The sequence below is a fragment of the Pinus tabuliformis genome, chromosome 3_2 (genome assembly GCF_031772625.1).
Source record: "Pinus tabuliformis cultivar Carrire ecotype Pingquan chromosome 3_2, CPIR1, whole genome shotgun sequence".
In the NCBI taxonomy this organism is placed as follows: domain Eukaryota; kingdom Viridiplantae; phylum Streptophyta; class Pinopsida; order Pinales; family Pinaceae; genus Pinus; species Pinus tabuliformis.
The window spans coordinates 167,442,149-167,459,870 of NC_142302.1; positions in this window are offsets into that span (position 1 = coordinate 167,442,149).

The window sequence follows — 17,722 nt, forward strand, 5'->3', positions numbered from 1 at the left end:
AGGGTGCCATTATCATGCACCTCTTATATCTCATAGGGGCCTAACCATCTGGTCTGGAGTTTGCCCAGGAAATCCTGGAACCTAGAATCATATAGAAGTGCCCAATCTCCTTCAAGGAAGATATTTTTCTTAATGAGGGCATCATGCCATTTCAGTCTTTTTTGTTGGATCAGTGCAGTATGCTAAAGAGCTGATAGTCAGATTTCATCCAATTCATTGATTTGATGTAGCCTGTTAATTTGTGATTCATTCAGATCCAAGCCTACTTCTTGGGCTATCCTCAATGTCTGAATTTCAAATTCTATTGGGAAGATAGGTTCTTTGCCAAACACTAGCTGATATGGGGAGTATCCTGTGGTATTCCTCCATGTCGTGCGATATGCCCACAGGGCTTCTGGCAATCGGGTAGCCCAGTCACATCTATGTGAGGCGACTGTCTTTTTTAGTATAGCCTCGATTACTTTGTTGGTACTTTCTACCTAGCCATTTTCCTGCGGGTAGTATGGAGACATGATTTTGTGCATAATATGATAATTTTTTAATGTAGTAGCAATTTTATCACCTACAAATTGTGGCCCTCCATCCGTGATTATTTCTCTAAGCAAGCCATACCGCACGAAAATTTGGAAAAGAAAGTGGATTACTGAGTCCTCCGTTTCCATTGGTAATGTTTCTGCCTCCACCCATTTAGTCACGTATTCCATTGCAACCAGTATATATGTCTTTTGATTAGATGATGGGTTTATTAGGCCAATGAAATCTTACGCCCATCATTCAAAAGGTTCAATGACTAACTGTGGATGCAGGGGCATCTCGTCAGACTGGCCAAGAAGGCCCATTTTTTGGCAACTATCGCATGCCTGGAAAAAATTCTTGGCATCCTTAAAAATGGTGGGCCAATAATAGCCCATCTGTAAGACTTTATGTCTAGTCCTATGGTCTGCAAAGTTTCCACCGCAAGGTCCATCGTGGCAAGCTTTTAAGATGTCGAAGATTTCGTCTTCCCTGACACACCTTCAGATATGCATATCGGCTCCTGTGTGAAAGAGGTATCCTCTGATCCAGGAGAACCGAGTGTTGCATTGTACTATTAGTTTTCTTTCACTAGGCGTCAGGTGCTTGGGTAATTTTCCCACTGCTAGGTAGTTTGCGACATCCGTGTACCACGATGTTTTCACAGTTATAGCAAATAGGTGCTCATCAGGGAACTAGTCTTCCATTATTGTCGAGTCGTCTGTCTTTGGAAAACGTGATAGGAAGTCTACCACTGGATTTTCCTTTCCTAGTCGATCCTTGATTGTTATGTCGAATTCCTGCAAAAGGATTAACCATTGTGTCACTCTTCCATTCATAACAGGTTTATTAGCTAAATATTTAATAGCAGAGTGATCATTATACAAAACCATAGGGTATCCTGTTATATAGTGTCTAAATTTATTAATAGCATAGATTATAGCTAGAAACTCTTTCTTGGTCACGGTGTAATTCAACTCAGCAGGAGTTAAATTTTTGCTGATGTAGTATATCGCATAAGTTTCTTATCTTCCTCCTGGCCAAGAACTGCTCCAATGGCCGTATCTGATGCATCAGATGAAATCTAAAATGGTAAATCCCAGTTCAAGCCTCGTAATACTAGGGTTGTTGATACTAGCCATTTTAACTCTTCAAAGGCAATGTCACATTTGTCAGTCCATAAAAAATTGATATTTCCTATTAAAGCATATAATGGTGCAGCAATTTGGGAGAAATTCTTTATAAATCTTCTATAATATCTAGAAAATCCCAAAAAACTACATACCTCAGTTTGTGTGCAAGGGGTAGGTATTAAGAGGATTATCTGAATTTTTGTTGGATCTACCTAAATTCTAGTTGTTGAGATGTAGTGACCCAGGATGAGGCCCTCAGTCATCATCATGTGGCATTTCTCGTGGCTTAAGCAGAGCCTGGTAGCAATGCATCTTTGTAGGACTTTCTCCAACGTCTGTAATGACGGCTCAAAGTCATCTCCATAGGGTGTAAAATCATCCATGTACACCTCAAGTCCCTCGTTTATCAAGTCTGAAAAAATGTTGAGTATGGCTCTTTGGAATGTGGCAGGTGCATTGCACAGTCTGAAAGGTAATACCTTGTATGCAAACATCCCCCAAGGGCAGGTGAAGGTAGTCTTATCCTGGTCTTCAGGGGCAATTTGGATTTGGTTGTATCCACTGAAGCCGTCTAAGAAAGAGAAGAATTTTTTACTTGCCAATGTGTCTAAAACCTGGTCGATGAACGGGAGGGGAAAATGATCTTTTTGGGTTGATTTATTGAGCTCTCTATAATCGACACATATACGTCACTTCCCATTCTTTTTAGGGACCACAACTAATGGAGAAACCCATTCGCTATCAAATATAGGATAGATGAATTTTACATCTAACAGTTTTTGTAGTTCATCTTTAACAACATCTTTAAGGTGAGGGTTTAACCTCCGTTGAGGTTGTCGAATGGGTCTCGCATCTTTCTCGATATAGATGTGGTGCATGCATAATTGGGGATCAATCCCTTTCATTTCTGGGTAATCCCAAGCGAAAGCCTCTTTATATTTTTTAAGGAGTTGAACAAGCCTCTACTGCTAGTCATCAGTTGGGTTTTTGTTAATGTTTAGGACTTTCCTTGGCTCAATTTCAATGGTTTTGTTGTTATAAACAGTTGTTGTTGGTATTTTTTGGTCATTGATATCTTTTAAGGGATCTTCTTCAATTTCGTTATCCAGGGTTGCTTCAATCATGTGACATTTTAGATTAGATATGGCATCTGGGTGGTTAATGTAAGTGTTAATAATGTCATCTTCTGTTTGATTCTTAAATTCAAGAGCATCTGCTACAGTTAGCGGTGATCGAATATTTTTAGTTAAATATGATACAGGTTGTTTCCAAGTTTTTATTATTGTTAGGCTTGGCTGAGCTGAAGGATATAAAGCTAGATTCTTCACATTACTTCCTCTTGCTATAGTCATACTGCCTGTTCGACAGCTTATATAAGCATCTGCAGTCGCTAGCCAAGGTCTTCCTAGAATTAGGGGATGTCCATCTAGCCGGTTTCTAGGATTAATAATCAAGAAATCTGCTGGGTATTCCCAAGAATCTACAGACACCATTACATCCTGTAATGTCCCTTCTGGTTTGACAACCGATCGGTCAGCAAGTTCCAACAAGGTCGTAGTTGGATCTAAGGCTGTAATGCCAAGTTTTTGACAGGTTGTTGTTGTGAGAATATTAATGGTTTCTCCTAGATCAACTAATGCATTGGGAAAGGAACATCCATTTATTTGTACTGTGACTATAGGGTTTCCTAGGTCCTCATATTTCACCAGTGTTTCTCTGCCTGATAATAAATCAGACAAAGTTCCGACTATGTGGACAGTTGGGGTTGTTTTTATTTTCCTCTTAGGCTTTTTAGTACACAATTCCTTAATAGTTTTTGCATAAATTGGAATGTCCTGAATAGCCTAGAGGAGGGGTATTTTTACACAAAGATTTTTTAATTCTCCTAGAAGATCGAAATCAGGATATTCTATTGGGCAAGGTATAATCAACCTTTTTGGGAATGGTGGAGAAGAGGTAATAGTTTGATCGTGGCTCTTCTGTTTAACCATATTCTCTGTTTGGGGTGTTTGTTCTATAGGTAACGGTTCTTCTAATTGTATATTTTTATCACCCTCTGACTCAATTATCCATCCAGACCTCAATTTGAGTTCATTACACTCTCTCAACTCAGTTTCTGGCTCCAGTCCTTCAATAATTTGTACATATTGGACTGGTCTATTGTTGGGATTCGGGTTGGGCTGGGTTGGGAGCTATGGTTGTAGATTGGGTTGAGGGTTTTGTTGCAATGTGTAAGGTGCTGGTAGTGTAGGTTGAGGCAGGGGGATTGTTCCTGCTAGCTGGTTTGTAGGTCTTTTCCAGTTTGAATGCATGTTCTGGTTTTGTGAAGTGGAGGGTGGTCATTGGGATGGATATGTATTGTTCTTCCAAAATGGTGGAAAGTAAGAGGAATTTTGCCAACTATTGTTTTGATTTGATTGATTGGACCAAGGTGGCATAGAGAATGCTTGCGGTGACCAATTAGGAAAAGGTGGTTGGTTCTACCATGTAGCTCCTGTGTATTATTGAGAATTATATTGCGAAGGCTAAAAGAATGAGGATGGGTCGGTAGGCATACCTGTTTGTCATGTTTGCCATTGGCGACGTTGATTTAACAGGTAGACTGGTTCTGTTTCTTCCTCTACCTCCTTGAAGACTACTTTTAACCCTGGGAGCGATGGGTAGTTTTTTGTGGCATGATCTTTAGTGCATATGGCACAGGTCTGTACCATATCCAGTGGGCATTCTTTATGGCTATGCTTCTTCCTGCATCGAGGGCAAAAGATCACCATGTTTTGTTCTGCTTCAACCTGCTTCTGCTTGGCTTGCATGATGTCTAATTTTGTTGTCAAAGTTCCCAAGATATCTATTTTGAAATCCTCCATCAGGTTACCGATTTCTGCACGATTAATGCTTCCACTGGATATTTTGTTGCCCCTGGTGGTCATATCGCATTCTACTGGTTTCAATCTTGTACTACCTCTTAAGCACCTGATATACAAATTAATAATGTTAGCATAGTCTTCTTGATATATATCACCTTTACCCATAATATTTAATGTCTCTATCCATTGGTCTTTCATCCCCTTAATCAGTGTAGTTTTTAGCACATTATCAGGCAAAGGCAAAGTTGTGTAGGGAGACCTTTGGAGGCTGTATTGAAAACGCGCCACATACTCTTCCAATGTTTCACTAGGTCTTGCTACCATTTGGAATATTTTGTCTTTTAGTTCCCTAGATCTGCAATAATCCTGATATTTTTTAAGGAAAGAAGTTTTCATTTGATCCCAATCATATATGGTGCCCCCACCTAATCCCATAAACCAACGCATGGTTGCTCCCTTTAACATAGAGGGAAATAGCTTTAGTTTCTGGGGATCGGTGGTGTAATCATAACCTCAACATAATACATAAAATTCAAATAGAAATGCATCTGGATCTTTTGATGTGAGTCCATGAAAGGTGCGAATATTTTGTAGAGGGATAGCTTTCATGGGTGCGTTGACAGTTGTGTCAATGATAGGATACTGTAATATAGAGGTCTGGGGTGCTTATGGATTATTGGCCAATTTATCAAATATATGCCAGTACCCTTCCGAGATCTCTGGAGCTGGAGAGTTATCCCTAGGATGTCTAGAAGGGGTGGGAATGATCTAACAACACTCCCTTGGTCTAGGACACTAGGTGTCCTTTGCTCAATTACTACCTAAGGGGATCTTGGTTCCTATGTTTCCCCTGTTTCTCCTCCTCCTTCAAGAATATTGCAAGAATTCCCTTCTTGTGAGGGAATTGGGTGGGAATTTTCAATATCTTGAAGACTCTGCTCAGTCCCTTTCGTTTTATTTTGGACCTCAGCGTAGGCTACAGATGGTGAGCTTGTGGCCTGAAGGGAGACAGTTGGCTGTCTGGAAGCAAGGGTTCGGGGACCTGCTGATGGCTGAGATTCAACTTTACTTAAGATGTCATTCATGGAAGTTGATTGTCCAAGGGTCACCGGTCCCTTGGATTTTTCAGGTTTGGGATGTGGAATTGGATTGTTTTCTAGTCTTTTCTTCTTAGTCATTCATGCAAAAAAAATCAAATGTTTATTTCTACCTTAAGTTCCTAGCAATTCTGCTGGAAAGCGGGCGAGGGAGTGGGCATTTTACTTGCTCCGTACGTAGGTTCTTACCTTTCGTTTTTAATACCCAGTTCTCTCTCAACAGACAAGCATCAAACACCTACTTCACTTTTCTGTAATTGTGTTGAAAAGCGGGCAGAGGAGCAAGCACTTTACTTGCTCGTTACATAGGTTCTTACCTTCCGTTTTCAATGCCCAATTCTTCCTCAACAACAATTATCAGATATACATCACTCTTTGTAAAATGGCTACACTCTCCCCGGCAATGGTGCCAAAACGTTGGCTGATAAAAGGTGCCTTTTAAAACTCCTAATTATCCCACATTTATCATCAACCTGGGCAAGTCCTCTTAGTTCAAGAGTGTACACAATATGTGGCTGCTAAAAATCAGAGAGTAATGTTTCTTAAATTGTAGTATATATCTTTGACACAGGAATAAATTGATGCATCTAATAAAACCCAATTGCAATTATTAAAGGAAATATCAAAACTCAATCCTCTACTGAAATCAAATCTTACAGCAATTCAAATAACAACAGCATCAGTCGAGAGCATTGTAACAATAACTCACCTCTTCTTAGCTAATTCAATCTAAACTATACTCAATCTCTATAAATAAATCAAAATAGAAATGATATCAATTCTGAGAGTCTAATAGAAATAATCAAACTCTTATAGATGATTAAATAAATGCGATACACTATCTAATTAATTTGCTCTGTAATAAACATAACTCGAATCAAATGACAGCACTGTAAATTATAAACAGAACATACATTATTTCAATACAAGGAAGCAATAAACATCGAATAAAGTAAACTCACAAAAATAGTAAATTATCAAACCAACCAAACTTTATGAGATTCAAAAATATAACACAAGAAAGCAGTTAAATCCACCAGAGGTTGGGCCCTTAGCTGCCAGCGAACAATGTTGAGCTACTTCAGAAAATGTGAGGGAACAACAACTTCAATTATATATTAATCATCGAACTTAAGTAGCATTACAATATGGGTGTATTCTCCAACAACGCAAATCTATTATTAAATTTACAACTTGAAAATTAATAGAGATTCCACCCTTTTCTTCCTACAATCGCTTTCTTTTATAATCAAAAAGGGGTAAAGTGTAAATTGTAAATGTGATCCCTCATGATCTCCTGATCCTGAGGGATTCGCAACCGATTGCTAACTTCAGACACATTTCCTATTTCGCGTTGATTCCTCTGATCCGCCCTCAGCCTTGTCCGCAACCAATGCGTTCCTTCCTTTGTTTGTCGGATTTTGTTGTTCCAATGTCAGGGAACATCAATCGTTCCTTTTGTCACTTTCCTGCATAAAGAAGGGTAAATTTTAGCTAAATCGTAACCGCAAATAATTCATCTGTTTCTTACCATACTTCCTCAATATATTAGAACATTAAGATATGAAAAAGATAAGAAACAAGGAAAACGATGATGAAATTAATAGTAAATACATACCCATTTCGTAACTCAACAGCAGCCCCCAAACCAATCACTAATACCATTAGATGCATCCAAAGGAACTTTTTATGGAGGGGCTCAAACACGAAGAAAAAATGGGCTCTTGTAGTCTGGGAGAATGTCTGCAAACCAAAAAATGTTGGAGGGTTGGGTTAAAGGGATCTAGATATTCTTCGAAAATACCTAGGGGCCAAGACCTGGTGAAATTGGCCAAACAACCCAAAAACACCTTGGGGCCTCATCTGGAGGGAAAAATATGCATCTCACTCAAATTATGATCTCATCAGGCTTATAGGAGACATCAAAGGTTTGACGATTTGGATTCAAGCATGGGAAAATAAGGCTATCATTCAAAGGACCAACTTCTCGGAGATTGGTAATGGAGAAAAATCCCTTTTTGGGAAGATTCCTAGTAGAAACTACTTGACCTAAACAGGGTCTAGTTTTCCCAGCTTCACATTATTATGAAAAAAAAATGAAATCACAGGGTGGCCCATTACTGGAAACCTAGGAACGGAATGGAAAAATGGCGAGAATGATTGGAAGACAAATACTAGGAACCTCTTCCCATTGGGATTGGAGCACCTTTTCCAATACCATTCAATAAAGACAAATCCAATTTGACAAAGGGGAAGATAAGATTAGATGGGGTAAAAATTTAGCAGGGCATTTCAATCTAAAATAAGCCTATGGCTATATGGCAAACCATGATCAACTACAACCTCAACAAAAATGGAAAAATCTGTGGGGCAGACAATTATGGTTCAAAATCACCCTTTTCCTTTGGCTAACCATGTAGAGGAAGATTCTAACATGGGACAATTTATGCAAAAGAGGATTCAACGAACCCTCAAGGTGCCCTCTCTGTGAATAGCATGAAGAAACAATAAACCATTTCCTTAATGATTGTGACTATTCCAACAATCTTTGGGAGTGGGCTGAGGTTATTTTCATATCTTCTGACAATTGGAGAACCTCTTTCTCCTCACACCCAATGGTTAACAAGGCCTGAAACATTATCTCGAGTACTATATGATGGGTTGTTTAGAAAGAGATAAATGCTCGAATTTTCAAAGAAGAAAAAATGTCAAAAGAGAACATCCTCACCTTAATTAAATAGATAATCTGGGAATATGGAGCCATATCTAAATTATTGATCTCCAGTGAACCCCCTCATCTTGTTGATCTGAGGATCCTGCAACTCCTCGAGTTGCACCCTCCCCCTCAGAATAACTTAACTTCAGTGATGGAAAACAAGGAAGCTCCTTGTCATTGGAACCCTTTGGATAAAGACATCCTCAAATTTAATTACGATGGAGCTACCAAAGGAAATCCTACAACTGCATGTTTTCGTGGAGTCTTCAGAAATTCACAAGGAGAGATAATATGGTTATACGCGGGAACCCTGGGCATAACTACCAACAATGTTCTTGAACTCCAAGCCCTGGAACATGGTCTAGATATTGTAAAACTCTAGGGATTCTAGTTGCTCATCATGGAAGGAGATTCAAATCTCGCCACACAAGCCTGTCGGAAGCTTCAGCAAGGAACGATTGTCACCAAGGTAACAGATAACTAGAGGCTTGGTAAGACATTACATCACATCATCCAACACGTTGGATAGTTGAGTGGGATCCACTTCCAAGTCGTTAGATGGAAGGCTAACAGCCTAGATCATAGGTTGGAAAATGAAGGAATAGTTTGCAGCACGAGAATCTGCTCCCTTGCATGGAGGGATTTGGAGGACAAACCTCTCCATCGGGACTATCAGGCATTAAATAGAAATGATAAAGGAGTATGGGTTTCTCTCAATAATAATAACTCCTGTCAATATTCATAACAGGAATGGAACAATCCCCGCATCCCCTCATAATGAATTCCTTAGACAACAGTCATCCCAACTCTTCACATGCGGTAGGAAGTTACCAGTTTGCAACGACCCTTCCAAGCCATCGTCATCCGGATCCCTCGACTAGTATCAATTTGTGCTCTCTCATAACTACGCTTTACCTCTTATTGGATGCAATTAATGGCTCTTGCATGCCTGCCTTTTCCCCTCCCACCTCGATTGCCCTCTCCTCCTATAAATACTCTGACACACTCTCTCTTCCCCACTACTCTTTTCTCCCTCATTCCTCTGCTTTCATCACCTTTTCCCTGGTTTTACCTCCTAATTACCCTCCCTTCCATATCATGACCCCTTGACGCAGCTCTATCTCTGTCCTGTGCCATGGTCGTGACCTCAATAATGCAAGGTGGGATAACCCCAACATGCAACCCTGTACAGTATCTGAGTTATCGATGAGAAGAGAAACCCTCAACTACCTTGTCTCTATTAACCTTGAAACTCAACACTGCATCCATAATCTGGATCTCCCGACATGGAACATAAGAAGGCGGGTGACCATGGAAGCGGTAGACACTCAATTTGAGTGGATATCTGACCCAGGCCTCACCCGTGCCACGAAGAATTTATACGGTTTCACCATTAAGATCCCATGAAATCTCAAGACGATTCTCGGACTCGCATTGCAAGAACAGTCTGAAAATACTAAAGTCATGGAGGCAAAGCTAGACATGTTGAATGATAAATTCTTTGTCTATGTAGAATTTTTCCACCACCAACACTTCATCACAAGGGACTCACCACATTACACTCTACTCAAGCATCATATAAATAACATGCACGCCAACGACAATGACTCTCCAAGAATCAAGAAAGAGACAGTAAGGTGCCTCCACCAGTCACCAAGCTGCGACGGATGCCCCGGTTGGCAGTTCTCCGAAGAAGCCTGTCAGGTTGGAAGATGATCCCTTGGTCGACATTGATTAGTGAATAGGTGTATGATTCTCTTTGCTATTTTTTGGAACTATCTTCATATCTATGCACTCTCGACAATTATTTTACTCTTTGTGATTTGGTCCCCGTAGATACTCATAGTTCTCGCCCTCTCAGGTAAATGGGTAATTTTGGTAATTTTTGCAGAATTGGCAAGCAGACCCTTCATCTCTCCTTTCAACCCAGATGTAGGGGATTTTTTCGAAACTATTGTAAAAGAAAAGTCTAGAACTGGTGTAAGAGGGACTTTATTTTGTAACCATTGTAAAAGGAATGTTTGGAACTAGTGTAAAATCATCTTTCTTGAGCCACCCCACTCTGATTGTAAATACTATATTTTGAATTAATAAATACTTTCTTACTTACAAAAAAAAAACTTTCACTTCTATATCTCTAATGTAACATTAATGTAGCTCCAATATTCAATCCATGTGGTTCCAGCATAATTAACACAGTAACTACCCATGATTTTTTAAGCCACCTCAACTATGGCTCATCGGTTCAATCAATTTCATGTCACAACCTAGAGGATAAACTCACCTAACTAAAGGATTGGCTGACATTGACTAGTTCCATGCATGCCTTACTTAACTAAGATATAAGGAACATTATAAAGATCATCTTCAATTGATACACATGAGGTCCATGATAAAATGTTTCACCTCTTTATCACTTAACCCCATGGGAATTGGGCACACTAACGTGCCCAACATGTGACGCCCCAATGGCCATCGAGTGCCCTAGCATGCCTAGCATGCGACACCCGCATGGCAGGAGCCTTAGCATTCCCAACATTCGATACCCAATGAGTGTTGTGCCTTTGTTTGCTCATCAATGAAAACAAAATATTATAATTTTTTAGTACCATGTTGCATAATCAATCAATTATAAATCAACTTTTAAAAACCAAACATTACTTTAGCCAATTTTCTAAAAATCATTATGTGGTGGGAACTCAGTTCATTGGCAATCATGGGTCGACCTGTTGTGCTAAACAACAACCCCCCATTTCCTATAAAATCTTTATATAACATTTTAAATAAGAAATAGGTCCCTTTAAATCAACTTAGGTAAGATTTGAGTGTTAAATAAATAAAATCAGTATTAACCCATCATAAGGGAAAACCCTTAGGAAAAGGCTTAAGGTAAATGAATTATTATAAAAGCCTTTTTAATGAAAATAAAGCGTGACTTTTAAAAATATTATAAAACTCTTTGTTATTGCAATAAAGCAATTGGAAGATCGCATATCGCAAAGACAAAGGAAACATACGCAAAAAGCCTCAACAACCCTTATCCATTCTCTCCGATCTGAAAAGGCAATTGCAATCGGGAATCGAGGAAGCCAAAAGCCAAGCGCAATATAATCAAGCCCCTTAATTCCTCTGATGCGATAAAGCATATCGCAATCGGAAAATCGGCGATGTCAACAAGCCAATACATAAACAAGGAATGTTCGAAACCTCTGATGCGATAAAGCATATCGCAATCGGCAATCGACGAAATCATAGTAACTAAACAAGAAAGCCCGAGCCCATTGCCGATTGTGATGTATTAATTAGGCGCACATCTCGAAAATGTATGTAAAATGGTTTGCATGCATTATATCACCTTTTCAGCAATCGGAGATATTTAAAGCAAGTATTAAATCATGCACTGTGACATTCCCGATCACCGGTTAGCGATTTATCATTGATCATCCATCAAAGAAATATAAGACATGCTTGAATTAATCATTCAACATATAAACGACATGATGGGCATTTAAAACAATCTTTACCATGATTGACAGGTTAAATGGCTATTCAATGAAGCAGTTAAGGATAGATCTTTTCGTTAGATTTCACCCGCAGAAAACTTTAACTATATTCCATTATCACCTACCAATCGACGTAGCTATTTGTCATTATCATATTGGTCTATAGCAGCATTTCTCTGTATCACGGTTTTTAATCGCTTGTGCAGAATTCCGTTGAAACCAGAAATCTCAAGAAAATGGAAAAAAAAATCCAAGAAGTCTGCAACAGCGGCTCCTCCACCAAAAGATCCATGACCAGGTAAAAAGGGATTGATATCAGACACAATATGTCTCGGACTGGGAAACACAGGCTGGGAGAGTATCTATAATTTGATTGAAGTAGAAGAGCCTGAGGAGTTATCCAAAGAAGCCACGGCTGATTCAACTAATAAATCCGAAGGAACTCTTAAAGAGTTGGCATGCTCTTTTCTTCATAGAATAGCAACACGAGCTAAAGTCCTCCCATATACTGATGTTGTGAGGTGGATGGTGGAGAAAATTCCAATTACAAATAGAAGCTTTTGCACAACTGATGGGAGGATATTCGGCTCGTTTCAACCCGATGATCTAAGGAAAATGCATCACTTACCTGAGCCTGAGAAGCGGTACAACAAAGCATTCTTAGAAGCTTTTGGGAAGGAAAATGAGTCATAATCAACCCCAATTAAGCAGTGGAGACACTTCCCTGAGACGCACAAGCATGAATCATTGGGTAAGTACTACGTAGAGTCATTGGCTTCTCCTTACTATTATGTCGGGGCTATGATGTGTAGAATGTGGGGAATACATGACTCCACTAAATTTACTATGGAAATAGTCCCTCTAATGGAGGCTGCGATCAATGGCTATGTGATGGATTGGGCCAATATTTTATCTGATAAACTAGCCACAACAATTCTAGAGTACAGGGAAAATGTATATCATACTACTAGGACCATTCCCCCATTCTATTATAGCGCATTCATTATGGACATTATTTGTTTTAATTCTGAATTTCCATTGCTCGGGTGGAGATGGACCCCCGTAGACCCCAAACCAATACACACCTATCATGATCAATTATGGAAGGCCAATTACAAAAATCACCTGTATAAAATCTGCAACGGTTTTATTTTTCCTATTTATTACTCTATTTTTGATAAGCCTGCTCCCCGGATATCTCCAGAAGCAGAAACAGATTTGACAACAGTGGGCAGTTGGTTTGGGGAGGAAAAATTCACTTATATAAGGTTTTTTGGTAGCAATACAAAACCCCATGTCCTTCCCCTGTATGTGCCTGATAAATTGTTAGCTCGAGAATTGGCTTATCAGATAACAGTAGATGGGACATCCAAAACCCTTAAAAATTCCAAGAAACAGGTATGGCCTACATTTCCACTACGGTGCGGCATTTTCACTCTTCATGATTACAAGCATGCAGAGAAGGAGACAGAGAAATTGCAAACACTAAAGCTTGCCACAATTCCTAATAGACAGTATGATCCCAGAAAGGTGGCCTATAATGTTCTTGACCAAGCCAAGCTTGCCAAATTTGATCATGAAGATGATGTCTTCGATGATCTATTTGCCTCATCTGAATCACTATTCCAAGTTAAAGCATTGGCTAAAATCAAATATCAAGATGAAAGACTGGAAGTGTTTAATAGGCTTAGAGAATATAGGTTGCAAACTCTGCCTCTAGACCTCTTAGTCACAGCTCCTACAGTCCAGTCATCTGCTCATACTGAACAAATAGTCACTGGTAAGGCTTCTAATATTGAAAAGGTCTCCAAAAAGGAAAAAGAAAATGAACGGGAATAGGAACAGGGACAGGGAAAAGATAGTCAATTCACAGATATAGATACTCAGGTTGATCCCAAGCTTCTTAAAGAATGGTAGCAATTTGATTCCATTATAAGCAATACTGAGAATTTACAGGATTTTAGTACACCCGAAGTGACAACTGGTCACAAGACAGCAACTAAAACGGTTCCGACTGAAGGAACCAATGGCCCACCAATCACTCAAAAGGATATGGAGATAATTCCAGATAATCCATCCAATGAAATCATCCTACATGTAGAAGAAATACCACCTTTAGATGTCTTCTATATCCCTAAGCACAGGGCTATAGTAAAAAGACAAAGGAAAAAGATAAAGCTTGATCAACCTTCTCTTTTAGCTGCTCAAATGGAAATGCCTAATGTGGTATGGAGAGAGGAAGTTAACCCTTCCGAAGACCTCACAAAACTCTCAATATGTCGGGGCATACTCGGCAACTACTATGGATAAAGCATCGGAAGTCAGTAATCTACTCAAAGAAAAAGATCAAACAATCCTTTCACTTGAGGCACAGGTATCTGAAAGGCAGCAAAGGATAGAGCAGTTAGAGCAGCAATTAGCAGTGCAACAGCAGTTAAACAACCAGCTAAATGAGCAAATGCTCAAGGAGAAGCAGAGGATAGACCAAAGTGCAGTTCACAAGCAAAAAGAATTATCTTTAGCATTAGCCAAGCTGAAGACAATGAGCGAACAATTGAGCAAAACGAAAGATGAGAAAATCGCTCAACTCTCACAACAAATTGAAAATTTCAAAGGCTTTCCTCAAATAGCAGAGTTCAAATCCGAAGCACTCGAGATTAATAAAGCATTGATTAATCAATTAAATTTACTATGTCATAATATTTCTCTTGCTGAGCCCTTCTACGAAATTTCTTCATCAATGGTTGATAAATCAGTTGAAGAAAGATAGAATTTGGAACAGGCCGATGAAACATTAACAGACTTTCTTGCTAGGAAAGAGACCAAGAAGGGACAAGCTGCAAATCTACCTCAAATTCTGGAATCACTCAAGGAAATTCTTTTCCTGGAATGGCAATCTCAATTGATGAAAGCAGAGTGGGCAACTTCAAGATATAGATCAACAACTAGTAATTTGATTGAATTAATCAATGATACACTTTATCTGTCTAATTTAATTTCAGAATGTACTCCAAGTAAACTGCCATCAACTAAAGCATTGGAACAAAAGTGCAAACAGGAATTAGAAAATAAGGAGAGATTAATCGCAGGCATCCAAAGTTTAACTTGGGACACCTTTTGGTTCTTCCTAGTTAAACCCCATAGTCAAAAAACAACAATAAAATGTTTAACCGATGCAATCGGTTACATGATTCCTGAAATTAATGATGCTATGTATTCAGCCCAACTGCATTCGCGCATGAATCACCCTCCAGAATTGCAACCAATGCTCACTATATGCCAGCTCAAACCAAAGGATAATCAGCCGAAAAAGTGAATCATTATGCTGACTGCAAGCATGTCTATTTCAAGGAGATTATCATGATTTGGTTATACCACCTCATAGCATTTTTATTTCATAGTTAGTTAGTTAGTAAGTATTTATAGACCCTTTCATGTATTTAGAAAGGGTCCTCAATTTTTGTATCAAAACTTGGATCGGGAGTCACACTATTGTGCTTCCGATATATATTTTTTTATGAAGACTAGACCTATATTCTGAATTTTAATGAAGAATGCTTTGATAAGATATGCACTATTTCTTTTTGTGAGAGTATTTCTAAATTGAAAGACGGGATCTGAATGCGATTGATATCGGAGGGGATTCAAATTACATATGGTACTATTATCTATGTCTTTGTTCCATTATTTTATATGAATCAGCGTTTATTCAATTATTGCTATCATTAGATATATGTATGTGTTTTAACAGCAGTCCTTTTACTTATCATTATTGAATGTTTAAGGAATGTTATTCTTTCAATCATATTTATGTCAATGATATATGAAGAAAAGTGTAATAATGTTTTAATTATTACTTTGTTCAACTACTTGAACAAAGTAATTACCATATGAATGAATGTCTTTATTTATAAGTAGAGTCATCTATATGCCTATTTGTGGATAAAGATCATCAAAAGTTGCACTAAAGTGGAAATTTCCCAGGATAGATTAGTTGTTTATAATTTTTCATTATAGAATAAATCATCCATCATTATCATTAGATAATAAAAGATCAATCACTTATCCATCCTATTTCCAAACCATTGGGAAACTGATCCCATTATATCCAGTCGGAGCCACCACACCAAACGGAAAAGGAGTTGCCTTTAAGGTCCAAACCGGGTGGTTTTCCCCGATGTCGATGCAGCAATTTTCGAGGCATCAACACGACCTTACTTATTTAATGTGGGAGCCCCTTACCAAGTCGGGTCAATCCACCAACTTGCTTCATGGGCGCCCCTACTAAGCGAACGTTCTGGCGTGCTCAGCTCGTGACACGCACAAGGGCGCCTAGGCGCTCCACCTTTGTGCAAGTACATCTAGGGCGCGGGCGTTCACCCTACTATGAAAATCAATCAACAAAAATCATTATCTCATCAATGACAACAAAATACTATCATTTTTCAGTACGTCCATGCTGCATAATCAATCAATTATACCCCGATTTTTAACACCTAAACATTAATTTAGTCAATTTTCTAAAAATCATTATGAAACACCCTGGTGGGAACTCATGGGTAGTCATGGGCCAACCTTACTTCACATGTCTTCCTGACTACTGTGTCACCTAGTACACCCGTCGCCCAACTCGTTTGGTACGCCTACTTAACGAACCATTAAAGTGAAAATTGGAAATTGTTGTATAAACATAAATGAGCTTCTCTTCATTTCAAGAATAATATATTATCTACTTAATAAGGCTAACCAGGTGAAGTTGGAAGCTCATATGTCTCCTCCCCCCCTCACATCACTCTCAATTCCCCATACCCAATATATCTACTATAATATATTTGAAAGAAATACAGTAACATTCAAACATAAAAAATTAGGGAAATGAAATTTTAAGGTGAATGAAAGAGAAGAAACCAACTAAAAACATATAAATACATACCTTTTACTTTTCAACATTTTGATATCATTAATATTCTTCCTTGTTCATCTCATCATCTGTATCATCCAGTTTAGAATTCATGTACAAACGATTCACCATATCAACATCAGCATCATCATCTATATCATCATCTAGAACATGCTTTTCTACATTTTGTTCAACTTCTTCAAGTTCTTTGTCCAACACAATTTCAATATCATATAGTTCATACAAATTAGTATTATCTCAATTAAAATATATTCCTTGAACTTCTTTGACATCTTATTCTGACACTACATGAACCCCTTGCTCATCTACATCATCTTCTTCAATTTCATTTTCTTCTGCTACATTATACTTTACAGGCCTTCCTCTAGGATCATATCTAACAACATATGACCAACCTATTTTACCTATAACATCTACATAAAATACTTGTTCGCATTGGCTTGGAATAACATATTTCTCTGATCCTGACTCAAGATTCCTTGTATCAACCATGGTGAATCTGTTAGTATCCTCAATAACATTATTATCAGGCTCACGTTCATGGATTCATAGCCTAAACCATTTGCATTGAACATAACTATTTTGAAGGATTCAAATTCACACTCAAGTATATCTTGCAGATACCCATAGTATCGATTCTCAAATAATTTTGGATGTCTATCACCTCTAGAGGAAACATTGATAACTTGAAATATATCAGTTATCCCACTATCATAAGTTTCCATCTTTTCATCCAACCATTTGTTGTGAAATTTGCGACCATTATACCACATTTTTTTGTGGTGTTTCAACTGTAATACATCAAACACATTTAAAAAAGGCATTGTGAATTGATAAATATGCATATTTATACTTGCAAATTTTGAAAATTAAGAAAAAAACACATGATATGCATCAATATAATTATAAAAAAACTAAGTATAATGGGTGAATATGCTTGACTGAGAATAGTTTACACCATATGCTAAATCAATT